Source organism: Nicotiana tabacum, chromosome 19 (genome assembly GCF_000715075.1).
Source record: "Nicotiana tabacum cultivar K326 chromosome 19, ASM71507v2, whole genome shotgun sequence".
NCBI classification, from domain to species: Eukaryota; Viridiplantae; Streptophyta; class Magnoliopsida; order Solanales; family Solanaceae; genus Nicotiana; species Nicotiana tabacum.
Window position 1 is genome coordinate 29,497,029 of NC_134098.1, and position 27,670 is coordinate 29,524,698.

Below are 27,670 nucleotides of genomic sequence, written 5' to 3' on the forward strand. Positions count from 1 at the left end.
CTTACTTATAAAGCAAATAAATTTATTCATAAAGTAAAACGTGCAAAATATTTTTAAAGCATAGATAATGTTAGAATAATAAATTAATTGAGTACAATAAAAAATTTAATATGAAATGATTTTGATAATAATGACAAAAACTATTAAAAAAATTACAAAATTGAAATAAAATAGAATAAAAACTTTTAAAACTTATATTCCATACGTTTAATATAAACAATGCAAAATAGAGATATAGCTGATAATATATTATATATGCTTAAAATTTAGGCTCAATTATTTATTATTTCAATATTATATATGCATAAAAAATATTTTACACTTTTTTTACTTTATAATAAAATTTATTTGTTCTATAGGTAAGTTCATAAGACAGATTAAAAAGAAAAAAAAATCATAATATTTAAAAAATTTATAAAAATAAAAATTTAGAGGGTAAAATAGATATTTAGCCATCAAAAGTTTGAGAAATTTAGTTGAGTGACCTTCTGAGTGTTATAGACATAGTTAAGTGACTTTTCTATTATAAACGAAAGAAAAATGACTTTACTAGATAATTAGGGATAGTCCAGTGACCATTTGAGTAATTGACTCCCAGAGAATTAATGCTAAAATTCCAATGATAACCTGCAGGGTTGAAATCATTGGAAAAACATTGTGCCCAACAATTTGAAAAGCTTAAAATTCTCAATTATTAGTCACAATTATTTAAACTCACCAAGAGCAACGTACCTCGAGCAGTGATGAATGCAATTCCGAAGATATCATTAGCTGTTTCACTCATGGAGTCATGGTCTATCAGTGGAAACAATTTTAAGCCTTCTTCCCCATTTGTACCAGTGTTGTTGAGGATCGTATGAATAAAATTTCGTAGTTTCCTCAATTATATTGTCCCTTTTCCTACTTTTCTATTTATCTTATTGTAATATAAAAGTCTCAATTGTTATTACTCTAACCTTTTCTATCATGTATAGTGAAAAGTTTAAAAGTCTTCTCCAATCTTTCATATCCATGATAAGATTTTTCAGGTACTGGTCTGTTAATAAATTATTATGCTATTCTTTTTGCCACTTTTCCTCATTATTTTCATTCCATTCATGTTTAAAAAACTCAAAAGTCACTATTAAAGAAATATCCATTTTCCCCCAAAAGTCAAAACCCCTAGAATTCTCCTACACTAATGTATGTGCTGATAGTAAATTAATTTCATTATACTTAAAACTTTATTCTGTAGTTATTGTTGCTTGATGGAGTATGTTAGTAATGTAAATTTTATTGTTGAAATGAGGGCAGTTGGGACTATGACTATACTAGGAAAGATTGATAAATTATTTTTATCAAATGGGATATTTATGATACTTCTTTCCGGTCAAGAAGGAAATGCAAATCACTCTTAATATTAACCTATTACAGCTACTTCATTCTTTTATTTACCTGTTACGTTATTCCAAATTTTCATCAGCATGGTCTTATCCTTTTTTGTTTTTGCTGAAATTCTTGGTCTTCTCTAAGGATGCGAAACTTTGGTTCAAATTAATATTATTATAATTTCTGATGTTCTTTAAATCATATGTTCATGTTTATGGTCACCGATGCCTTTGCTTTCACTTCAGAGTAGATGGTGCTTCTCCTACAAATTTAATGGAACTTCTTTTGTGAGGTTTGATGTTATCTTTCTCCTTTTGTTTGAAGTCATAATCTTTTAATATTTGAGTATTAGAAAAAGAAGTTTATAAATTCAATGAAGTTTCTTATAACAATTCCACTAGTTGTATTAAAATTAAAGGAAAAAGCCAAAAAATTGAGAATTTAGATAAATATATTTCTTGGTCAATAAGAGGTGCCACATCATCTCTTAATGGCCCTCCTTTTATAGATATATATAGATTAGCGTCTATGTATTCTTATACATGTAATTGTGTAGTTTCTCGCGTACAAGGTACATATAAACCACTTCAATATGCTGACATAGGAAAAATATGTTTTTCTTCCAAACCAAAAAGTGACTGCATCGCATAACCATCTTAACTATGTAATTTCGGATGCGACTCTTTTAGATGATCCATCATACATTTAGGGATGTGAAAAATGCATAATATAAGAAAGAAAATATAAGAGAAAATAAATTTGAGCATAAGAGTAAATGGTATTCATAGATGATGCCTACGTCCTCGGCAAAGTCTGTTACAACTTAGAAATCACGAAAGCATATAGTGCAAAAAGACACAAGCCTTGATTTTATTAAAGAAGAGTTTACACGGTATGATGGAGAGGAAATAGAAAGAGATCAGAGGAATGGGGAGAGAGAATCAAGAGGAAGAGAAGAAGCATAGAAGGAAGAGAGATACAGATAGATTATGTATATTTAAATGTGGGACCAAATCTCTTACGATAAAAGAATGTAACACTTCGCCATTTACTCGTATTACTTGTGTATAGCATAGTTAACATTATATTATATGTGTGCTTGTTTTTCTTGGTACTAATTTTGGAACATGTGGAAGTAGGCTAATTGAATTCATATTAATTGGAGTGGCTTTGGAACTAAGGAAGAATAAGGTGGCAGTTAGTGCTATAGGACATTATAACACAGGGCTGGAAGAGAGGAACTAGCCATTTAAGGTAGAACTAGACCTGTTAAATGGGTCGATCCGAACCCGGACCCAAACCCCTTGACTCTTGGCCCGTGGGTCCTTAACCGGGCCGGTCTGGTTCACTTTTTTATAGGGGTCGGTCCGGATTAGACCCATTAATCAAAACATGTTGACCCGACCCGGACCCGTAACCTGTAACCCCTTAACCTGGGCCCTAATGGGCTGAATCCAATTTAATTATAAAAAGTTAAAAACTAATAAATGATAAAAATTTCAAACTTTTATACATATATACGAACTTGAAATTACTACATGTTCTTGAAGCCAATTAGAATAAAAATGAAAGAAAAACGATACTTTATTAACATTAAATCTTGAGAAACATATGGAATTCAACTATTTCTATATCTAATACATAAGAAAAATGATATTCTAATATAATATACTCTAATTCTCATGAGCTACTCCGTCCACTCCTTCCACATCAGACATGGTCAGATCTTCAGCTGAGTTTGAATCGTCATTTATATTTTCTTGATTTCTTCTTTCTGCATAAACTTAATCTCTAAAAGTAACGAGGACATCCAAGGTGCGAGGACTTAAAGATAATCTTCGCTCTCCAAGTTCTAATTTTCCTTGACTAAATGCACTTTCTGAAGCAACTGTTGAAACCGGAACCGCCAAAAAATCACGAGCCATTGTAGATAGCACCGGGTACTACTTTGCATTATCCTTCCACCATTTCAAGACATCAAAGTCATCATCCTCGTTAATTGGATCTTGTTGCAAATAACAAATGAGTTCGTTAAAGTGACCAGATGATGTAGGTTGTTTGTTTATCTTACTCCAAATGCGAAGACCACTTAAGCGTTTAGAAGTTGAGGAAAAGCTAATTGGCAAAGGTGGTCGACCCGGCCCATTTGATAGGTCTAGGTAGAACAAACACTGTAGTGTGTGACGTCCAAGAATTAGAAATGAAAACCGTAGTGTCACTATCTAGTTGGAACTACTCTAATGAAATAAACAAAAAGGATAAAAAAAATACCAATATATTATTTTCTTTTTATTGTTCTGATATGTCCCCGTTTATATCTTCTTGGCCGAATTTACCTTTATCGTTAGGCAAAATGCTAAATGTTCCTTATTAATTGGGTGGACACGTGAAGGCTTCTAATCAAAAGATCCAACCCACTGATCGAAAACCCAAATCCTATTTTATAACCTATGACCTGATCCTACCCATTCCCAGTCCTTCAGGTTCAACTTCCTCATGCTCTTATGGTGGCCAACCAGCTGGAAATACATCAGTTCCTAGAATCATAGCGTTATCAAGCAAGCAACTCTTCCACAGTTGACCTTTTCTTTCCTCTTTGTTTATCCTTAAAAATGGATAACAATTGAATTTATATGTAGTTTTAAGGATATGTGGATTGATTCAATACAAGTGATCAATAACGTTAGATAGGCGAATTAAATATAAAATAAATAACTAAACCGGTTATGATATTAAGTCCGGGTTAGGATCTGAGCTTAACAATTGTTCTGCCTTCAATTCGGAGCCAAATATGTATGAAGAGCTATGAACAAAAATAAGAACTTTCGAATAACTTAGAAGTAGAGAAAACAAGTTTATATTGCCTTGATATGCATGTTACAATATGTCTCTTGAATAAAAATTACCCCATTTATATAGGAGAGTTTCATCCCTAGTACAATTCTAAGAAAGGTAAAAATCTTCTTTTTCGTTAATCACTGATTTGCTGCTGATACATCCGGTTGGACGCGGATATCACGGTCCTTAGTTAGTCGTGTGCAACCATTTTGTAGTATTTTCTGAAGCATGGGCTTGTACTGGGTTTGGGGGGGTGTTGTCGTATTGGGCCTGGTGGCGAGCATTCCGTTCGGGCCTTAGTACGAGAAGTTCCAACCTTTGATTCCATATAGTTGTGCCTTGCTTCGTTCGACTCACCGGAAAGTTAGAGTACTCATTAGCCCCGGATTTACCCGTATATAGATAGTCCCCTCGTTTTCTAGAGAATAGGTTTATCGAAACGATAGAAAACGATAGATGAATCCCAGTTTCTTTCTTCGCATGTTACAACCGAGATGGCAGATAAGATGAAACATCCCATCAATCGCGTCATTCTGTCTTCGGACATGTGTCGTTCAATGATTGGTTGCCTTCAAATGTGAAACACCACGAATTTCCCCCAATAAAAGCTTTGGCCCTTTGTACTTTTCCTACTTTCTGATCCAAGCCTCCACCTTCGAGCGATTGTCATATTTTTCAAATCTTTACACCTTCATCTTTGGTCTTCAAATCTTCAAACTTGTTCTTAGGTTTCTACCCAGATCTCCATCCTTACTTTAAATCTTCATACTCTTTTCTTCAAACTTCATATCTGTTCTTTGAATTTTCAAATTTTCTCAGATAGCAATGGCTAAAATTTCCAAATCATGCAGGCTGCCCCTTCATCTTCCCACCCGGCCACAAATGCCGATGTGGCTCCTTCTGAGCCGGTTGTTCCCAAAGTGGCTTCTCCCGAGGTGGCCGCCCCCGAGGCAGTCCCCGAGCCCCCCTAAAAAGCTTTATACACGAGGGTTGTTCAATCGCAGACGACTTCAAAGTCGAGAAAGCCTCGTCTAAACAAGACCGGGGCGAAGGAGCCTGTAGATATATTTGCTCTATTACCGCATATATCCTTCCCGTGGTCCGAGAGAACTGTAAATGGGAAGGCAAGGACGTAGTAGTCCCCGGGACCAAGGATGATATTACTACTCACGTGGAGGGGTACTTAAATGTTTATACTTACCCCTTCACGTTGGGCCCGGTAGACCCGGTAATTTTGGCCTTCTATAAAAGGTATGAGGTGTGCCTCGAGAAAATCCACCCATCATTTTGGAGGATCGTGATCCTCCTTCATTATTTTGTGAACCACACTGAATCCTCTCGGTTCACCCTTGACCATCTGCTCCGTTTATACAGTCCCCGGATTTTTTGAGGGGGACTAATCAAGCTTACTCGCCGGGAGGATGATTATTCTTACAATCCCGAAGAATGCCCGGGTCCTATCCGCTCCGGTAGGCATAGCCAGTTACCTCCGATGTATGGTAACCGAGGAGGACCAGACAAAGATGAACGAGGTGGGAATGTCGAGCCTTTTAAATGAGGTACAACAGGCATTGAACCGGGTAAGATTTTAACACCTTCGAGCTCTTCTTAAGAATCACTTAATTTTTTTATGTTTCTTACTTGATTCCCTTTCTTTACATGCCTCAGTGTTTCACCACGAGAGTTTCCTCCAGTTCGCTTGAAAATAAGCCAGCTCGAGTTCGAGCTCAAGGAGGACGCCCGAAAAAAGGACATGTACAAGCTCCTTAGTGAGAAACAAGACGAGGTCATCGAGGAACTTCAGGCCGATTGGATAGGGCTCAGAGGGAAGCTTCGATCCTGAGGTGGGAACATGCCAAACCTGGTCGAAAATTTAAAGGTCTTTGAAGTTTAAAATGAGGATCTAGTCATGGCGACTAACGACAAAACCTCGCAGGTCCAGTAGAAGATCGACCAGATCGACCAACTCTAAGTTGAAATGAACGAGGTTTAAGCCATGGCTGATGGGTGGAAAAGCAAAATGGACCTGTTGGCTTCGGAGATGGAAACCACCCAGGCAAAGCTGGCATCGGTAGAGGTCCAACTTCGGGTGGTGAAGGAGAAAGCTGGAAAGAGGTCCCATCTGAATGGTGATCTCCGAGCACAGTTGAGCTCGGCTGTCGCAGAGCGGGACATGCTCGGTAGAGAATACGAGGCAATTAAGTCCAAGCTCGATACAACCTTTGACGATGCCGAAGAGATAGTGGCCCAATATATGGTCTATGTTGAAGCAACCGAGACTCGCCTGAAGACCAAGGCCGAATATATGAGGCAACTATCTCGAAGGGAGACCCTCTAAGATATCCACGCCTGAGGTTTCGACCTATCGCTTGAGATCGAGGAAGCAATAAAGCTTGAGGTCGAGGCGAAAAAACTTTACAAGCCTAAAGGTGCCGAAGGCTCTGAGGGTTCTGAGGGATCTGAAGGCTCCGATGGTTCTGGCGACGAGTCGGGCCTCGGTGAAGACCATACATGAATGCCTTAGTACTTTTTTAGTCTTTTCTTGTGTATATTTTTGTTTATTTTGAGGCCGTTTTCGTTGGGCCTTTGTAAATACATTCCAGAATATATATAAATTTTTCCTTTCTGGTAATTTCGAGTCTTTGCTTTTAGCATCTTTTCACAATTTATATTCTTATAAATGTTTGTAATGCCTTAGCATAAAATCTAATGTAATTATAGGGTGTCCGTTTTTTCAGAAGTTTGAAAGGAGCCTGACTTCGATGCAACTTTGTTTGCTCGAGGCTCTGGAAACTCGGTGTGACCGAGAGTTTTTTTTTCAAGATGCTTAAATGTTTTTAGACGACGCTTTTGCCGAGGGTAACCTTTTAGAAGGTTTTCAGTTTTTATGAAGACCTTACTTTTGATTACGAGCTTCGGACGTCTCCGAGCCATTATTTTGGTGGCTGTAGCCTTTTGTTTTTGGGCACCGCCTAATAGGTTTGGTGCTCCCGGGATTTGGTAGCCCGGTTTATCCAAACTTTTCGAAATATTCCCCGAGTAGGGGTATCCCTTGGGCTCGATAGTCCCCGAGTAGGGGTAGCCCTTGGGCTCGATAGTACCCTAATAGGGGTAACCCTTGGGCTCTTAGGATTCAGGTTTTAAGAGGCAAGAAAGTGCCTAATAGCAAGGTGAAACTTTCTTTCATTTTAATGTGTAAAGTACATGATAAAAATTTGTGTCATGGATAAGGTGGGCTAAGTGGGCATAGTTCTTACGACTGTTTGGCCCTTACAATTATCCTAACCACCGAGCCTTACTTAAGCACGAAGTATCCTTCTTTCTCTACTAAGAACCTTAACCCGAGAGTGATGGCCCCCAATATTCGAGGTCGGGCTTGAGAGGGCTCAGATACTGTTGATACGCCCATTGACTCCGGTTTGAGACCGGCATTCGAATCTAAGTTAGTACGATTTACTGTTGCCTCATTAAAAACCTTGCCGAAAAACTCATTTTGGGACAAAATCGGCTCAAGGAAAAAAATGTGTAACGCGTGCTTTCAGTCCTAATAGCCATGTCCATCCTTGGCCGTTGCCTGCAAGTGTTATTCTGATTAATAATATTGTCAAAGAGAAAATAAGATTGTACCTTAGTAGTAGTACCATTTTAAGTGTGCCACATTCCAGTTGTTCGGTAGTTGTACACCGTTTCCTGCTTCGAGTTTGTATGAGCCTTTGCCAGTAATTCCGACGACTCCATATGGTTCTTTCCAATTTGGTCCCTGCTTTCCTTCGTTTGGGTTCCGGGTGTGCAATATTACTTTTCTCAACACCAAGTCCCCGATTTTGAAGTGTCGGAGGTTGGCTCTTCGATTGTAGTATCTTTCTATCCGCTATCTCTCGGTGGCCGGCCTCATGCCTTTCATCCAATATTTCCACGCTCGTGACCATGGCCTCGCCATTCGACTAATCGGTCGCATATCGGAACCTGAGGCTCAGTTCTATCACTTCGACTGGTATTAAGGCTTCGGCTCTATAGACCAATGAGAACGGGGTGGCCTCAGTACTAGACTTCAAGGTCGTACGGTATGCCCATAGGACTTACTTCGCGCAAGATTTCCTTCCATCTCCCTTTGGCATCGGTCAACCTTTTTTTCAGGGTTTGGAGAATGGTCTTGTTCATAGATTCTGCTTGTCCATTTCCACTCGGGTGGTAGGATGTTGATAGTATTTTCTTAATTGTGTGATCTTCGAAGAAGTTATTTACTTTGCTGCCAATGAACTATTTCCCATTATCGCAAACGATTTTGGATGGTATGCCGAATCGACATATTATGTGGTCCCAGATGAAGTCAATGACCTATATTTCCCGGACCTTCTCGAACGCTTGAGCTTCAACCCTTATGGAAAAATAATCACTCATAAATAGTATGAATTGAGCCTTACCGGGTTCCCACGGTAGGGGATCGATGATATAACGGCCATGGGGACAAGATCGAATGAAGTAGTTCTCCGGGTTGGTGGATCATCGGTGCGTGCCTCTGGCAGGCGTCGCATCTTCGTACAAATTCCTTTGCATCTTTCTTCATTTTAGTCTAGTAATAGCCGGCCCTGATTAGTTTTCGAACCAAAGATTTTGCCCCCGAATGGTTCCCGCAAGTGCCTTAGTGAACTTCTCTCAAGGCGTATTCGGTATCTCCCGGCCCAAGCATATGGCTAGAGGGCCGTCGAATGTTCTTCTGAACAAAGTCCCTTCGGCCAAGCTAAATCTGGCAGCCTTCGTATGCAGTGCTCTCGATTCTTTAGGGTCCGACGGTAATTTTCCAGTCTTCAAGTAATCTATGTACTTGTTTCTCCAATCCCAAGTCAGAATTGTTGAGTTTACTTCGGCATAGCCTTCTTCTATTACCAACTTTATGAGTTGTACTACTGTTCCCGAGCTGAACTCATCAGTATCAATCGACGACCCTAAATTAGCCAGAGCATCGGCTTCGCTGTTCTGATATCGGGGCACGTGCTACAGGGTCCATTCCCTGAATTGATGCAATGTTACTTGTAATTTGTTAAAGTACCGCCGCATCCTTCTTTTTTTACTTCAAACATTCTATTGAATTGATTTACTTCGAGGAGGGAGTGGCACTTGGATTCGATCACTTCATCCCCAAGGATCTTAGTTAATTCGAGACCTGCAATCATAGCCTCATACTCGACTTCATTGTTATCAATTTTATAGTTCTAATAGATTGCCTAATTAGGTGGTTTCAACACGATGCCGAGTCTAGAACTTTTTGCATTCGAGGTGCCATCCATAAAAAGGGTCCACATTCCCGAGGAAGTCCACGAGGCTAACAACAATTCTTTTTTTGATTTTGGGTATTAAGGCCGGCGTAAAGTCGGCCACAAAGTCTGTCAAAATTTATGATTTGATGGCGGTTCGGGGTCAATATTCAATATCGTACCCACTATTTTCTATGGCTCATTTAGCCAACTGGCCCAAGAGCTCGGGTTTGTGCATAATGTTCCTTAGTAGATAAGAGGTTACGACACATATGGGGTGGCACTGAAAGTATGGTTTTAATTTCTGGAGGTGCTTAGCAAAGCGAGCGCCAATTTTTCCAGGTGAGGATACCTTGTTTCGGCCTTTCCTAGAGTTCTACTGACATAGTAAACAGGGAATTTCGTACCTTCCTCTTCCCGGACTAAGACTCCACTTACCGCCATCTCGGATACCGCTAAGTAAAGGTACAATTTCTCATCTGCCTTCGGAGTGTGGAGCATAGGCGATTCGAAAGGTACTGTTTGAGTTCTTCCAAAGCTTATTGGCACTCCAGGGTCTAGGAAAAGTTATTCTTCTTCTTCAACAATGAGAAGAACCGATGGCTTTTGTCTGAGGACCTCGATATGAACCGGCCCAGGGCGGCTATATGCCCGGTCAACCTCTGAACAACCTTGACATTCTCTACCACAGTGATATCTTCTATGGCCTTGATTTTGTCAGAATTAATCTCGATCCCCCGATTGGAAACCATGAACCCAAGGAACTTTCCCGATCCGACCCCGAAAGCGCACTTCTCCGGGTTCAGCTTCATTTTATATTTCTTCAATATGTCGAAGGTCTCCTACAAATGTTTCAAATGGTCCTCTGCTCGCAGGGACTTAACTAACATGTCGTAAATATAAACTTCCATTGATTTTCCTATCTGTTCTTCAAACATCCGGTTTACTAGGCGTTTGATGTTTTATACTTCAATGCCACACAATAGGGGGATGATTTGTGTGGTGTCCAATTTTTGCGTGCACTGATTATAGAAAGATCTGGTTCTTCTATGTGTTCCTTATACTATTGTTGCAGAATAATAAATGCAGAAAGTAAAAAACATAAGTATTTTTACGTGGAAAACACCCGGCTCAAAAGGTGAAAAAACCACGACCTACTACTCAGTAGGATTTTCCCCAACACTTCACTATATCTCTTAGCCAAAATAGCATTTACAAAACTCTTTGTAAACCTAAGGATTACCTCTAATCCCTTTATGGCAACCAACCTCTAGTTGTTGTAACAACTTCAAGTTAACTCTAACTTGAATACAACACTCAGAGTACCTAGTACAATTGCTTCTAAGTAAAGCTGAAAGGTACAATTGAAAGTCCTACTACAATGAAACTAGAATAAAAGACAGACACTTGGAACTGGTTCTTCTATCTGGGTCATGTAGCTTCAGGTTTGCACACTTGAAGTTGCTATTTTGCTCTCAACTCGCATTTAACTTCAGCATTTGTGCTTGCATGTAAAATGAGAACATCCTGAAATATATAGAGTTAGTAGAATAGGAAATAACTAGAGTTCCAATGCTATACTCTTCATTGGTGGAAGAGTTCTAGTTATATTCAACTTCTAACTCCTCCCAATCTTGGATAGATTTCTCTTCGAATAAGGCATCCTTCTCCTTATCACTTATCCAACCTTTTCGTTCAGGAGAATTAGATATAACAATTTAAGCCTATCTCCTTCACGTGCATCCCTTGTGCTCGAATCTGCCCGTGTCTGTGTATACTGTGTATGGACCTGATTCATGCTTAAGTTCCTTTGTCAATCATCAAAACAAACTTCACTTGGACCAACAAATTCCCCTTTTTTTATGATGACAAACTCTGTGCTTTTCATAAGCATAGGACCTATTTCAACTCAGCTCAACATTGACACAATGTTAGAACATTTTTCATTTTAAAATCACAAATAATCAAGGACCATGTTCATTAGGTTATAAACATCACAGTCTAAAGTAAAAAGCACAACTTGTTTTCCCCCTTTTGGCATCATCGAAAAGTTACATGATTATGTTAGATAACCAGATATTAATAGATATCACTCATGGCCACTGGGGCTACTTCAAATGGAATTATGGAGTCAAGCATCATTTATCAATCTAATGATATTAGCCATCTAAGAAGCATCAACAAACAGTTAGAGCACAAAAACAGATGATTATCATTAATACTAGTCATCCACAAGGCATAAAGAAAAATAAAGATACTGGATCATGAGCAAAAAGAACAAAACAAAATCCCATCCGGGTCACTGGTTTGTCTAACTAGGCTAGAAAGGTCTTAAGGCTGGGAAGTACCAGGTTCTTGGTTCTTGGCTTGAAACAGTTTCAACATATCATAAAGAATACCTTCATTCTTCTCCTTCTCCTTTGCAAGCTCAGCTGTGAGAGCATCTCTCTCAGTTTCTACTTCTGCCAACATGTTCTTCAGCCTTTCAATTTCAGCATCCTTAGCCCCACTCTCTTGCAACAAGACTCGCACTTTGCTGTTCACGGGTACCTTTTTGGATGAACCACATTCTTTGGGAGTGGTATGGACTTCATAGTCACATGCAGTCAAAGTGTTTGCCCCAAAGTGATCCTTGCTTGTACCAACTTCCAATTTCTTGAGGGGTACCTTAAAGTAAGCAAGTACAATCGTGAGAATGAAACCATAGGGTATGGCATGAGTTTTGGTGCCAGTTAGTACCCTATCAAGAAGCTGGATGATAAATCCAGGCTAATTGATTTGCCTCCCATTGTCCAGACATTCCATAAGGACCAGATCCATGAATGTGTCAATGTGCCTTCTTTCCTGCCTGGGCAACACGACTTTGTTAACAAATTCAAACAACACTTTGTGGGGTGACTTCATCTCACTTTTGTATACAGCCTTGGCTTCTGTCTTTAACTCATTGTCAGCAAACTTTCTTGTAATGGCAAGGGAGGTAGGGAGGTTCTCTAGACTGGGCCATTTGAGCTTTTTGTAATCATTGTACCCTTCAGCAGGTACATCCAGAATCTCTCCCAATTCTTTATCGTTGAAGCTCACAGTCACTCCCTCCACCACACTGGTGACTCTGCCATTTTTTATCTTACAATTTGCCATGAACTCCACAATCTCAGTTCTGGCAAGCTTTCCATCCATATGAAGGATCATGTCCTTCCAACCTTACAGTTGTAGTTTTTCCAGTAGCATCACCATGCCTTCCTCTTCTAAGTCCCTGGGGAGTCTACCCTTCAAGATGGTTCTTTTCCCAAACTTAACCAGCTTGTCCTGTTCTTGATCAGTTTCTTCTCTATCTTCACTTTCTTCTTCCTCAACTACTTTCACTTTCCTATATTTTATGGCAGACCTGGCCCTCTTAGCCAAGGTATAAGGCTCTGCAGTCTTTGTCTTCAAGTGAGACTTCTTTTTGAAAGTCTTTATTTTCTTTGCCTTTAGAGTCATAGCCTCCACCTCTTTTGCCTCCTCTTCATCATGAAGGACCGGGTCCATCTCCTAAATTTCAACTGCCTCAATAGGCTCAACCACTTTCTTCTTTCCCTTTGCAGCAACTTTTCTTTTACTCTCCTCTAGGGATTTTTCCAGTTCAGCCTCACTCTGCTTCTTCGGACTCCTTGTAGCTCTCCATCTTGTATAGTCACTACAGAGATAGAATTGGCAGCCTTTCTCTTCTTGTTTGCCCTAGCAGTACCAGGAATTTTAACTCCTAAACTTTTCTTCCTTTTTGGATTGTAACTGTCAGACACTCTTTTCAATAGGTCTTTGAGGGGTTCTTGCACAGATGGAACAGGTTCTTGAACATTATTCCCCAACCTGACCAACCCCTCAGCAGCTTCTCCAAACACATTACCCCCTTTTTCTCTCAAACTTTCTTCTTCTCCAGCAGATTCCTCACTCCACACTACCATAGCTCCTGTTTTTTCAGTCAAACCAGCAGGAGTGGGTGAAGATTCAGCCACTACTTTTTCCATTCCCCCCATATCACCTTGAGCACCTCACTCTCTTTTTATTTTTACCACCCAGTTTCCTAGACTTAGTTGTTTCAACCCCAACCATAGTTCCTACCAAAACAAATCTATTTTCCAAATTTTCAGCAACCTCAGAGATTGTTTCAAATGTAATTTTTGGACTAGAATTTACCTGCTCTATTTCAGATGAAACATTTTTGTCCCTCTTAGTTGCATACTTGAAGGAATCTTCAGATTTTTGGGGTTCATCTGCTTGACTTTCCCTCAGTTGCTCATTGATTTTTTTGATTTGTTCTCCTTCAGTGACTACTTTGCGAGCAAGTATCTTGAATCTCCCTTTCTTAGAGATAAATGTGGTCGAAGGAGTAGGTGTGTATTCTTTGGGTGGTGATGAGAGATTTTCAAAGATGTTATCCATTGATGGTTAGAGAATGAGAGAAGATGAGTATGTGTGTGTTTAGAAGATGAGAGAAGATAGAGAGAATTGTTTGGCGGCTAAAAATTTAGAAGTGAAGAAACAACTAAGGCCAAATCAATATAAAGAGGATGAATTTAATTGGGTAACGACAGTGTTTTCAGAAGCTCATAAGTCTAATCAAACTGGGAGTCAATTTGAAAAGACGTTCAGGACTCTCCCTAGAATCTAGGCACTTATTGCGTTTCAAGACTCTCTTTGGGTGAAATTGGTTTATTTCGTAACGGATAAGCTCAAGGAGGTTAGGATTAAATGAGACTCTCCTTCTGATCATAATCCAAATATAATTATTTCAAAATATGCAGAGTGGAGAGTACATACCATGTAATATTGATGAACCGGGTTCTTCACTGAGAAATCTCTTGTGTAAATCTGAATTTTTCAAGAAAATAAAGATAATATCATTAGAGATTAATGCGACATTTTAGCACATGGCACAAGAGTATACTGGTGAAAGTATGAGACTGAGCAAAATCTAATCTAATTATGTACAAAATTCACATATTTTCTAACCAATGTTTTTGAGATCCTTTTAGGTGATCTTAATCATCCCTAATTCTAACATGTTCCTTTCAAAGTGATCTCTACTTAGAGCTTTTGTAAATATGTCAGCTATTTGCTTGTCAGTAGCACACAATTCCATAGTGATCTAACCATTTTTGTAGTTGTCCCTCAAAAAGTGATGCCTAACATCTATATGCTTAGTTCTTTTGTGATGAACCGGGTTCTTAGTCATACTAATTGCACTAGTATTTTTACAAAAGATGGGGATACAACCTACATCAATTCTAAGGTCCCTTAATTGATGTTTGATCCATAATAATTGAGCACAACATGAGGTAGCGAAAACATACTCAGCTTCAGCAGTAGACGAGGCCACAAAATTTTGCTTTTCGGTGGTCCAAGACACAAGACATGAGCCAAGAAAGTGTGCCATACCTGAGGTGCTCTTTCTATCCACAAGGAAACTTTTATAATCAGCATCAGCATATCCCACCAAGTTAAAATTACTACCTTTTAGGTACCATAGGCAAAGATCAGTTGTGCCTTTTAGGTATCTCAAGATCCTCTTGACAATAGTAAAGTGAAACTCCTTTGGATTTGCCTGAAATCTAGCACAAAGGCCTACACTGAAAACAATGTCAGGTTTACTGGCGGTGAGATATTACAATGAACCGATCATTCCCCTATACAACTTCTGATCAACAGATGAATCAGGTTCATCTATATCCAATTTTGTGGTTGTTGCTATAGGTGTGTCAAATTCTTTGGAATATTCCATTTCAAACTTTTTAAGCAACTCTTTCACATACTTTTGTTGATGGATCATAGTTCCATTTGAATTTTGTTTAATTTAAAAGCCTAAAAAGAAATTAAGCTCACCCATCATGCTCATTTCAAATTTACTCCCCATTAGTTTAGTAAATACTTAACTTATAAGTAGTTGCTCCAAATATTATATCATCAACATATATCTTAACTACCAAGAGATCTTTATCTTATTTTTTTCAAGAACAAGGTATTGTCAATTTTACATCTCTTGTAGCCATGCTCAAGCAAGAATTTTGACAATCTTTCATACCATGCTCGCGGAGGTTGCTTGAGCCGTTAAACTGCCTTGTCAAGCTTGTACACATGATCAGGACATTCCTTGCTTTTAATGCCCGGAGGTTGCTTGACAAATACTTTTTCCTTTAGATAGCCATCCGGTTTACTAGGCGTTTGATGTTTTATACTTCAATGCCACACAATAGGGGGATGATTTGTGTGGTGTCCAATTTTTGCGTGCACTGATTATAGAAGGGCCTGGTTCTTCTATGTGTTCCTTATACTATTGTTGCGGAATAATAAATGTGGAAATTAAAGAATACAAGTATTTTTACGTGGAAAACACCCGGCTCAAAAGGTGAAAAAACCACGACCTACTACTCAGTAGGATTTTCCCCAACACTTCACTATATCTCTTAGCCAAAATAGCATTTACAAAACTATTTGTAAACCTAAGGATTACCTCTAATCCCTTTATGGCAACCAGCCTCTAGTTGTTGTAACAACTTCAAGTTAACTCTAACTTGAATACAACACTCAGAGTACCTAGTACAATTGCTTCTAAGTAAAGCTGAATGGTACAATTGAAAGTCCTACTACAATGAAACTAGAATAAAAGACAGACATTTGAAACTGGTTCTTCTATCTGGTTCATGTACCTTCAGGTTTGTACACTTGAATCACACACGAATTACTTGCAAAATGCCTTGCTATTTTGCTCTCAACTCGCATTTAACTTCAGTATTTGTGCTTGCATGTAAATGAGAACATCCTGAAATATATAGAGTTAGTAGAATAGGAAATAACTAGAGTTCCAATGCTATACTCTTCCTTGGTGGAAGAGTTCTAGTTATATTCAACTTCTAACTCCTCCCAATCTTGGATAGAGTTCTCTTCGAGTAAGGAGTCCTTCTCCTTATCACTTATCCAACCTTTTCGTTCAAGAGAATTAGATATAACAACTTAAGCCTATCTCCTTCACGTGCATCCCTTGTGCTCGAATCTACCCGTGTCTGTGTACACTGTGTATGGACCTTGTTCATGCTTGAGTTCCTTTGTCAATCATCAAAACAAACTTCACTTGGGCCAACGGCTTTGATAAGTGGCACTGGTTTACTTTAATCCAAACGACATTATGTTATAACAATAGGTACCGAATATAGTGATAAAGGAAGTTTTTGTTTATCGCTCGGGTCCATCCGAATTTGGTTGTACCCGTAATAGGCATCGAGAAAACTGAGAATCTCATGCTCGGCCGTCGCGTCGACTATCCTATCAATCTTAGGTAAAGGAAAGGAATCCTTAGGGCATGTCTAGTTCAAAATTTTGTAATCTACACACATTCTTAACTTATTTCCTTTTTTAGGCACTTCTACTACATTAGCTAACTAGTCCGGGTACTTAACTTCCCTAATGGACCCTATTTTAAGGAGTTTAGATACCTCATCTTTGATGCATGCATGCTTGACCTCGGATTGAGGTCTTCTCTTCTGTTTAACCGGGTGGAACTTTGGTTCGAAACTCAACTTATGAGTGGTTACCTTCGGCGGGATCCCTGCATGTCAAGATGGGACCAAGCAAAATAATCTACATTATCTTCAAGAAAATTAATGAGTTTATTCCTGAGCTCGAGGGCTAACCCCGTGCCCAGGTATACCTTTCGATCTGGCAGGTGCTCGGTCAATATGACTTGCTCCAATTCTTCGGCCGCTGATTTGGTAGAGTCGGTATCATCAGGAGCTAAGAACGATCTCGAAACTCTGTAATCATCTTCCTCATCAAAGTCCTCCGATCCGACCAGGACCAGCATCGGTGATTGTTATTTAACTTAGGCCTTTTCGGATGACTCCACACTTTTTAATGTCGAAATGGCGGGTACCGGGTGTACTTCATCGACTGCGAACATCTGCTTTACAGCCGGATGCTCTCTGTATACTGTCTTGATCCCTCCCGGTGTAGGGAACTTCAATGCCTGGTGCAAGGTCGAAGGTACCACCCTCATGTTGTGAACCCATGGTCTTCCGAATAGAGCGTTATATCTCATATCCCCTACAATCACATAGAACTTTATTTCCTGGATGGTCCCGGCTGTGTTCACCGATAGGGTTATCTCCCCTTTACTGGTTTCGCATGTCATGTTAGATCCATTCAACACCCGGACTGCTGGCACTATTTGGTCTTGTAAACCCAACTGCTTTACGACCCTGATATGATGATGTTGGCTGAGCTACCTGGATCAATCAACACACGCTTAACTCGAGATTTATTTATCAGTACAAATATTACCAGTGCATCATTATGCGATTGCACGATGCCTTCGGTGTCCTTTTGAATGAAATGGTTCCCTCTAGGATATAATCTCGGGTTTGTTTTTCTCTCTTGATGGCACCTTAGTGCGCTTTAGCATTGGTCCTTGGGGGTATCGACTCCTCCAATGATCATGTTGAATGACGTGTTGAGGTTCTTCTTGCACGGTTTGTTTATTAGAGTCCCTATTTTTGAAATGATTCTTGGCTCGGTCACTCAGAAATTCTCGAAGATGCCCGTTATTGAATAACCGGGCTACCTCTTCCCTCAACTGTCGACAATCCTCTATTATGTGGCCGTGAATGCCATGATATTTGCACATCTGGTTTGGATCCCTTTGGGTTGGGTCGGATGGTAGAGGTCGAGGTCATTTGGTATTTTTGATGCACCCGATGGCAGATACGATGATGGGAGCAACAACATTGAAGTTATATTCCGATAATATTGGTGCCTCCCTGGCCCCGAGTGGCCTATCAAAACCGTTCTTGCTCATCGTCCCGGCTACTGTGGCCTCGATCGCTCCTCTTCTCGTTCCTCGTAGGGTGACGCCCAGATTCGTTACCCCTTCGATCTCTGCTATACGGTTGGTATCAGTCTCTGCTTGGTCTCGGTTCATCATCGATGACTCTCTTAGACCTGTCATTAGTTTTGATGGGATAAACAGACCCAGAAGAGGACCCGAGTCGATCATCATCTACTCTGATTTTTTGACTGGTACCTGTTGTGGATGTCGGCCCAAGTTACCGCCGGGTACTTTACCAAATTTTGTTTTAACTGCTGTGAAGCCAAGGAGCTTATGGGGTTAAGTCCTTGGGTGAACGCCTGAACGGGCTAATCATCAGCAACCGAAGGCAAGTCCATCAGTTTCATTTGAAACCTTGATACGAACTACCTGGCCATTTCATTGTCTCTTTGCTTTACCTTGAAGAGGTTCGATTTTCTCGTCTTGACCTTGATGGCCCCGGCATGCGCTTTCACAAAAGCATATGCAAGCATAGCAAACGAATCAATAGAATTTGGGGGTAAGTTTTGATACCATATCATTGCTCCTTTTAACAGTTTCTCCGAACTTCTTTAGCAAAACTGACTCGATTTCATCATATTCCAATTCATTCCCCTTGATGGCACATGTGTAGGAGGTAACATGATCATTTGGATTCGTGGTTCTGTTATATTTCGGTATATCGGGCATACGAAACTTCTTCAAATTGGCTTCGGTGTTGTGCTTGGAGGAAAAGGCTTCTGGACAAATTTCTTGGAGTCTAGGCCTTTCAATATTGGGGGCTCTCCTAGGATTTGATCGACCCGGGAATTATATGTCTCTACCTTCTTGTCGTTTGCCTCAATTTTTGTTTCACCTGACTCCACCCATTTGGTCAGTGCTTCAAGCATTTTCATTACTTCGGGGCTGACACCGGTCTCAGTTTCACGCGGCCTTTCAGTGACCTGCTCATTATTTTGTGTATTTTCCTGAGATGGTTCGTGTTTGACCCTGCTGGGGGTGCGGCTTTGATTTTGCAGCTACGCTATCACCGTATGTTGGGCCTGCAATATTTCAAAGATTACCCGCAGACTGCCCCCTTCGCTTTCACCTTCGGGCGTACCTCGAACCATTAGTCGGGCTCCTCCACAAACGTTATTCTCAGGGTCGGTCGGCAGGTTGGCGTTGATGGCCACATGCGAGTTAGAATTGATTGGATCTGCAACTGGGACTCTGTTGGGATCAACAGAGGGAACCTTATTGCTAGGCACCATATTGTCATTTTCGCCATGATGGTCAAACTCAACATCAACGTTCAAGTGAGTAGACTGAGAGTTTGACATTTTTAGGTTGACCTGAAATTAAAATCTTAAAGAACAAGCATAAAATAGAGTGTGTTATAAAAATTCGTATCAAACCACCATTATTATCCTTAGCCCTACGGTGAATGCCAAACTGTTTACCCTTAAAAATGGATAACAATTGAATTTATATGCGTTAAAGGATATGTGGATTGATTCAATATAAGTGATCAATAACGTTTGATAAGCGAATTAAAGATAAAATAAATAACCAAACCAGTTATGATGTTAAGTCCGGGCTCAGATCTGAGCTTAAAAATTGTTCTGCCCTCTATTCGGAGCCAAATATGTATGAAGAGCTATGAACAAAAATAAGAACTTTCGAATAACTTAGAGGCAAAGAAAACAAGTTTATATTGCATTGATATACGTGTTACAATATGCCTCTTGAATAAAAGTTACTCCATTTATATAGTAGAAAAGTTTCATCCCTAGTACAGTTCTAAGAAAGGTAAAAATTTTCTTTTTTGTTAATCACTGATTTGCTGCCGATACGGGCCGAGATCTACGCCGTAATATCCGGCTGGGCGCGGATATCACGGTCCTTTGTTAGTCATGTGCAACCGTTTTGTTATGTTTTCCGAAGTCATGGGGCTTGTACCGGGTTCGGGGGGTGTTGTATCGAGCCCGGTGGAGAGCATTCCGTTCGGGCCTTAGTACGAGAAGTTCTCAACTTTGATTCTATATAGTTGTCTTTTACTTCGTTTGACCCACCGAAAAGTCGGGGTGCTCATTAGCCCCGGTTTTACCCGTAACACTCCCCATCTCCCACTCCTAGCAATAGTCACAACCCCATTACCACATCCTATATCAGGCTCCATCCCATAACCCCTCGGTTCGTTCTGCATGGCTACCGAAAACTGATAATTTCCCATATTATCCACCATAAACCCCCAGTAGTCGGCGCGTCTATGGTTGGCGGCAGCAGCAGTAGCAGGCAGAGCAATCACCGGAACTCTAACATCCTCCTCTATAGCCGCCCCATTTTAGTCAAGAAATCATCTAAAGTCATATATGGTTCCCTGCTACCTTCTCCCCCTCTATAATTTACCTCCACACCTCACCGACAGTCGTATTGGGTTACCACATCACTACCATCACCGGCAGCGACGACAGGGTAGGAGCGATCATGGTTTTGGGGGCGGAGCAAATAAAAGGGATAGGGGAATTAGAGTAAATATTATTGAGGAGTTCATCCTAGTTCATAGAACTGAATTTTCTAGAAGGATCATATCATTAAAAAAGTTGGGTTTGGGGGGGGGGGGAGAGCGAGGCTGAACGAGAATGAGAACGAGAAAGATATCAATCCAAATTGGGAATTGTTAACACTGATGGCATCTCTTTTGACGCCATAATAGGCGGCCTTCTACAGATCATGTTTGTCTTTTTTCTTCCGTTTTTCTTTGTCCTTTTTCCTCAACTCTTATTTTAAAAAGGAAAAAAGTCTAAAATTGCCCCTCTACTATGGTATATAGTTTAAGTTTGTCCTCCGTTATACTTTTCGTTTAAATCCATCCCTATCATTAACAAACTTTCTAGAATTGCCCTTAACCCTAACAGATCTACACCGTGGCATCCAATCCCTCTATTAATTTGTCCACATCAGCTGCCATATCAACAGGTCCCATATTAAAATTAACCTCATCATCACAGACCAGACTCCATGACCTTCATTTTCCTCTTTCAATCCAAAACAAATTCACCATTAAAGTAACATCCATTTCCAATCACCAAAGAATATCATCCGTTTCTCGCTCTCCAGAATATAAAGATTACCCTCATTGGTCCATGAGTTTTTATCCATTAGCCATTTCCCCCACTTTGAGATATGAAAAAAAAAATTATTTTAAAATTTCAGGAATCTTCTCCATCCCATATTTTTTCTTTCTCCTCAAACCCACTCTACACGCTACACCTCGCCGGAAAACTCCCATGAACAGAAAAGGTTTAATGGTGATAAAGTAAATATGAAGAAAGTGTGTTTTGTTATGAGTTTACTGTCGATTTATGTAGATTAAGAAGAAAGAGGCTGACGATGGAAAGGGAGAGAAAGTCAGGGGTTCGGATAAGTGGGGGTGGTAAAGGAGGAGAGATAAATGGGTACATGAGATTAGAGATGAGTAGCGTGAAGTGGCAGGAAGGGAGGGGGTCGAGTGACTTGGCAGCTGACATGGAAAAAATTGAGGGAGTCAGCTGCCACGGTGTAGATCTGTTAGGGTTAAGGGCAATTCTAGAAAGTTTGTTAACATTAGGGATGGATCTGAACGAAAAGTATAACGGGGGACAAACTTAAAGTATATACCATAGTAGAGGGGCAATTTTGGACCTCTTCCCTTTTAAAAAAGGAAAATACTCGATTAACTGAATTTTGGGGATTATAGTTTTAGAGACGATTAAAGAAAATTTTGGATTTTTTTTATAGTATGGTAATTTTTTCTTAAACTCTGCTTTAAAATATCATGTTTAACTGGTTTAACTGTTGTAAGTAATTGATTTACCTAGTCTTAAAGATTAAGTATCATTACAATGCTTAAGACGGGATTTTGGGTCGTGATAACTAGGGAAACCTTCCATGCTTGCCACGTGCTGATTATGAATTCCTTCCGTGCTTTCCAAGTGCTGATTATGAATTCCTTCTGTGCTTTCCACGTGTCTGATCAAAGAGTTTTTGGTCGGTGTATTTATTACCATTACTAATGATGTGTGATGTTGGCTAGTGTTTTAAAAGGCGTGGGCGTAAGGCGGAGCATTTTACATATGCCTCAGCGGGGCGTAAGCCCCATAAGTATTTAATTTTTAATATTTTATAAAATAATATAATGACAGTTAATATTTATAAACAGGTAAAATTGCATAAAAATTGAAGAAAACTATATATATGTGTGCTCCATCCCCACAAAACAATAATCATAACAATCTATTATACGTTACTTACAAGCACAAGTAATTTGAGTCTAGAAGAATAAAGTTTTCTATATGGAGGAACAAAAAGGATGATTAACCTGCAATTTAAACTTTGAATTTGCTGCTATGAAGAAAAATGTAGTTCTCTTTGTATTTGTAAAATAAATTAAATATTCGTTGCTTTTGGGAGATATTAGCACACTAGCGGACAAGATAAAAAATTAAAAAAATCATGAATTAGAGCTTAAATCAATAAAAAAGGTTTTTAATTTTAAATTTAATACTTTTGAGTTCTTTTTTAAACCTTTTGAGTAATTACCAAACTGACTTTTGAGAATTTGGGTATTATATGAAGGACTAATTCAACAAATTTTGTTTTAATTTGAAAAAGTCTCTGAGGCTTACTCCTTACTAAAAAAATGCGCCCGGAACGCCCGGGTGTACGCCCCGAACGCCAGGACGTACGCCTCAAATTGTGGGGCGTACGCCTCTTGAGACTTTCGTCCCACACCATCGCCCCGGGGCGTTTTTGGTCCGGGACTCGCCCCAAAAACGCCTTTTAAAATAGAGATGTTGGCTTAGCCATGTATCAACAATGTGTCAAAAAGGTTTGAAGCATGCGCTTCCCAATGTAGAAAATTAGGATCGATCAGTGATTCAGTTGATACGAAACCTTTTCAACATCTACCCGATGGTAATGGCATTGACATCTATTTAAATATTGACTTTATGCTACTCAGCATCAGTTTTTAGAAGTCGAGAGAGGAAGAAGAATATAGTGGAAATATATCAATTTGTAAAGTTCAATATCGATCATTGGAGTTGTTTTAGGGTTAATTTCACCATGGTCATCCAACTTATCATTTATTTCACAAAAATTACTTATCTATTTATCATCACTTAAAAGTCACTCAACTTTACCTTTGTAATTTAAAAGTCATTCTAGTTCAAAACCTATAAAATATCTAATAAAAAATATGACATGGCATTACATTTAATTAAAAAATATAACAATAATGTCACATAAGCTTAAATAGACCATATCTAAGTTAGACTCATTTCTTCCTCAGTCCGATTTCAGGCAGTTTTTTGAATATTAGTTTTAATATTTTTTTAATGAAAAATTCTTAAAAAATAAATTTTGCGGGATTCTAAAATAGTTTTTCGCATTTTTGCGCCAAAAAAACCAACTGAAGTCGGTCGGTTTCGTAAAAAAAAAAAATTTTTAAAAAAATATTTTGGAAAACCGACCGACTTCAATCTCACATAACATATAAATGTGCCACTAACAAACAATAATAACAAGCTAATAAAAACTTATTTTCACAAATTACTATTCCATTAAAGTCAAAATATTGGTAAGAAATATCCACAATGAAATTACATAGTAGAAATTCACTACTAAAAATTCGGCCAAAACCGTATATATGCGGGAAACTATTTTAGAATTCCGAAAAATTTATTTTTTAAGAATTTTTCATATAAAAAAAAATTAATACTAATATTCAAAAAACTGCCCGAAATCGGACTGAGGAAGAAATGAGTCTAACTTAGATATAGTCTATTTAAGCTTATGTGGTATTATTGTTAGATTTTTTAATTAAATGTAATGCCATGCATGTCATATTTTTTATTGAATATTTTATAAGTTTTGAACTAGAATGACTTTTAAGTTAGTGACATTTTAGTGATGAAAAATAGATAAGTGACTTTTGTGAAATAAATGATATGTTGGATGACCTTCAGTGAAATTACCCCAGTTATTTTATGCTTTAGATAGAGTTATTTTTATCCAAATATTTTTCGTACGAAAGGAGTAATTAAATGCTAATAGTCTTTTAATTTAAATACTAATTAAACTCTAATAGTAAGAATTTAAAATAGTTATTTTTCAATTTCACAAAGCTGACTAGGAATTTTCAATTATGTACTCAGAAACTTACATTTGAAGTGGCCCCAGATGCTAACTAAATTATATATCACTTTGGACCAGCTCAATCCAGGAAGTTCAGAGGGTAGGAGGTATGGAGAAAGGAAAAATAAAATTTAGATTAGATATCTTAAATACTCAACTAGTCTTTTAAAACGTCAACCAACTCTTTCCCTACTTGCTCTATAACGTGTTGACCAGGAAAAAATATTGAAGCTAGTACTGTACGGTCAACAAAGGAATAAGTAAAGTTTTAAAATCGGTAAAATTTCCTCATTACAAAGCTACTTTTTATTATATTAAAACTAGTTAACTCACTCGATATAATCTTTTTTTAATGGCAAGAAATCAGGTTGTGCTCCAAAGAAATCTTCTCAATTGGAAGAGTAGTTGACACACCTTTTTTTCGGAAAAAATATGTAGTGTATGTCCTATTGCGTCGTCTTCCTTCTTAAAAATATTATTCACAAATAATAGTAATAACGGTTGTAAATAATATTTAGTATTAACTTTATGTCTCTATGTCCTATTGCATCGTCTTCCTGCTTAATTATTATTCACAAATAATAGTAATAATTGTTGTAAATAATATGTAGTATTACTTTATGTCTCCTTTGGGATTTTAAAATAAGTGGGGAAAAGAGGTTGATACATTCAATCAATTTCGTAATGATATTAGTAATCGCGAACTTTGAAATTTTCCAAACAAAATGAGAATGAAGAAATGAAAATATAACTTTTATAACCTTGTATACTTTATAGTCGTCTCGATAAGTCTCGTGAAAGCACCAAAACTTAACCGCAAATAGCTCAATCTTTCCATTCTTCGCTTCACTTTTCATAGATCCAAAATTGATCTCTTTCTTTCTCGAGTTAGATCAATATATTCACCCAATAAACTGCAACTGCATTCGAAACATCATTATGCATGAGTAATATATAGTACATGTTTCTAAACATCCTGAATCTGAATAGTTCATGACTCATGAATGTACATGCTTGTGAATTGAAATATATATAGAGGGAGAAGGCAGAGAAAGAATGGAGTGTTTACCTATGTCACTGTATGGCAGAGAGGAAGACGACAGTTGAAAATGGCTTTAGAGTTTATGTTTTTATTTTGTCGATGTCAAAACCCGCTACATCATATGATTCAAAATAATAGAATGAGAAATCTCATTAAACCCTCAATTGAGGATTAGAATGTATATGGAGCATAAATACAACAAATACAGAAAAATTGGAAGAAAGAACAGAACCTTTCAGCAAAATGATCATAGCCCTCCTACTTTACTTTGATTCTCCTTGCTTAGACCAAACATTAGATCCATTGTAAAGAGTAATTCTTTTTAATAACAAAAAGTTAATTAAAGTGCTCTCAATTATACTACAAAGAATATAGTTATATTTCAATTATGGACTATGGAGTTAAAGATACACAAAGGTGCATGCACAGAGAGAGGAGTCATGAAAGAGAAATCAGTGATGGGGACCAACACCAAAGGAGTGCCTTTAACTTTTGTCGTGACGACGGTTGGACTTTCTGGTGGATAGCAAAAGGGCTGTGTTTATTTTTTTCCTTTGATAGAGATTTCGGAGATCCTTATTGAATGAAGAGGATGATAGGAATACACACCTGTTGAGTAAAACCTTTTGAGGAATTAGTAACGGTAAAATTATATTTATTGGATCATTATGATGTATTAAGTGCTTTTAATTTAAAAAATGGGAAGAATGATAGATTTATGGGAAGATATACTACATTCTGACCAAGAGAAAAAGATATTACATAGGAGTGGAACATGAACAGACATGTTCATGTCTCTTCATGTTTTATTTTATTCAGTGTCTTTCCCTTTAATTGTCATTGTATTTACGACACTTTAAACTTTTTAAAAGTCAAATCAACAGAGGATTTAAGAGAAAAAGCCCAAAAATATGGAAGATATATAATTTTTCTAGTCAACATATATATTAATTATTAACAATTGCTCAGTTTACACAATAAGTGTATGTGTTTCATTACCTGTTGAAAGAGTTCAACTATCAAAAATGGATGACTTAGCACTGTTCTGGTCTTCGTTATCCTACCATTAGCAGCATCAACCTGCATATGTAGGCAGAGAAGATTGTGTAAGGTTAACATTAAAAGAATAAAAGTGTAAATTTTCCTTCCGTGTTTCAAGAGCCTATGCTGACAATTTCTTTTTGTGATTATGTTTGGCCAAGAACCATGTCAGACAAATTCGTCATTCTCTAACTATTTGGCCTCAAATATATTATGAATATTGAATATACCAACAGTAAAAATAGTGCAGGAAAATGACAACACATTGTTCAACCAATTAATATGTCTGTTAAAAGACTATTCTGTGATGCAACCTATTAAAGACAACACAACGTTTGTCTGTGAAAAATGCTTCCTGAAGTTCTAGTTGATTGAAATTTTAAAATAGAGAGGGGAGGCATAGACAGAGTAAACCTGGTATTGTCTATCCTGAAATAAACTTCAAATAGTTACTTGTTCTTGTTGAATGTTTCCTTCATCTAGATGGAATTTACCTGTATACATATATGGATTGTTTAGATTTATAGCAATTCACTTATACCAAAATACCAATCACATATTTGTTTTTACTCTTATTGAGGAATTGACACTCTAACATTTTAGAATTTTAGGTGAAGTCATTTAGCAGAAAAAAACAAAAGAATATATCTTTATATGATAAAGTGAAGAAGTAAATTGATCATTCAACACAAAGATAATCAATAGTATGCCAACAATTTATAGAGATAATCAACAGTATACCAGCAATTTATAGAAGATGCGTTACAAAGAGTTGAAGTAATGTATCTTAATGTTTTTCAATTAGGAAAAATAAACCAAAAAAGCATTATACAGAGCATGCGGGAGAGCAAAATGTTGAATCTGATGCCATATTTGCTGAAGGAGGACAAAGAAAGATTGAATTGGGTCTGGGTGAAAAGATGGGGGTTAAAGAGGAAGGGCAATTAATTAATGAAATTAAAGTGCAAAGACATGACTTTTCAGTTTCAATTTTATTGGTCCAAAGGCGTGACTTTCAGAGCACATAATTTGGAAAGTAAATTGAAAAATATCAAGGAAAATGCAAAAAAACTGAGAAAAAAGATAAACCCAATTCTTGGTTAGTGAATAGTGGGACATCACTTCCCAATG

At 38.1% G+C, this 27,670-nt stretch overlaps 1 long non-coding RNA gene across 2 annotated transcripts; it reads right to left on the bottom strand.

The window, feature by feature from the left end:
• Nucleotides 1-2,988: 2,988 nt before the first annotated feature.
• LOC107805648 (uncharacterized) lies at nucleotides 2,989-27,451 on the bottom strand. 2 transcript variants are annotated; one of them, XR_001652465.2, is made up of 8 exons: nucleotides 27,281-27,451; nucleotides 26,954-27,033; nucleotides 26,498-26,578; nucleotides 25,731-26,107; nucleotides 25,526-25,610; nucleotides 25,218-25,376; nucleotides 14,262-14,312; nucleotides 2,989-3,326 (listed from the first exon to the last, which is right to left on the bottom strand). It is a non-coding gene; the product is annotated as an uncharacterized LOC107805648 (long non-coding RNA). The 2 variants fall into 2 exon arrangements; XR_012702654.1 differs by having other exon boundaries at nucleotides 2,991-3,326; nucleotides 25,526-26,107.
• Nucleotides 27,452-27,670: the final 219 nt, after the last annotated feature.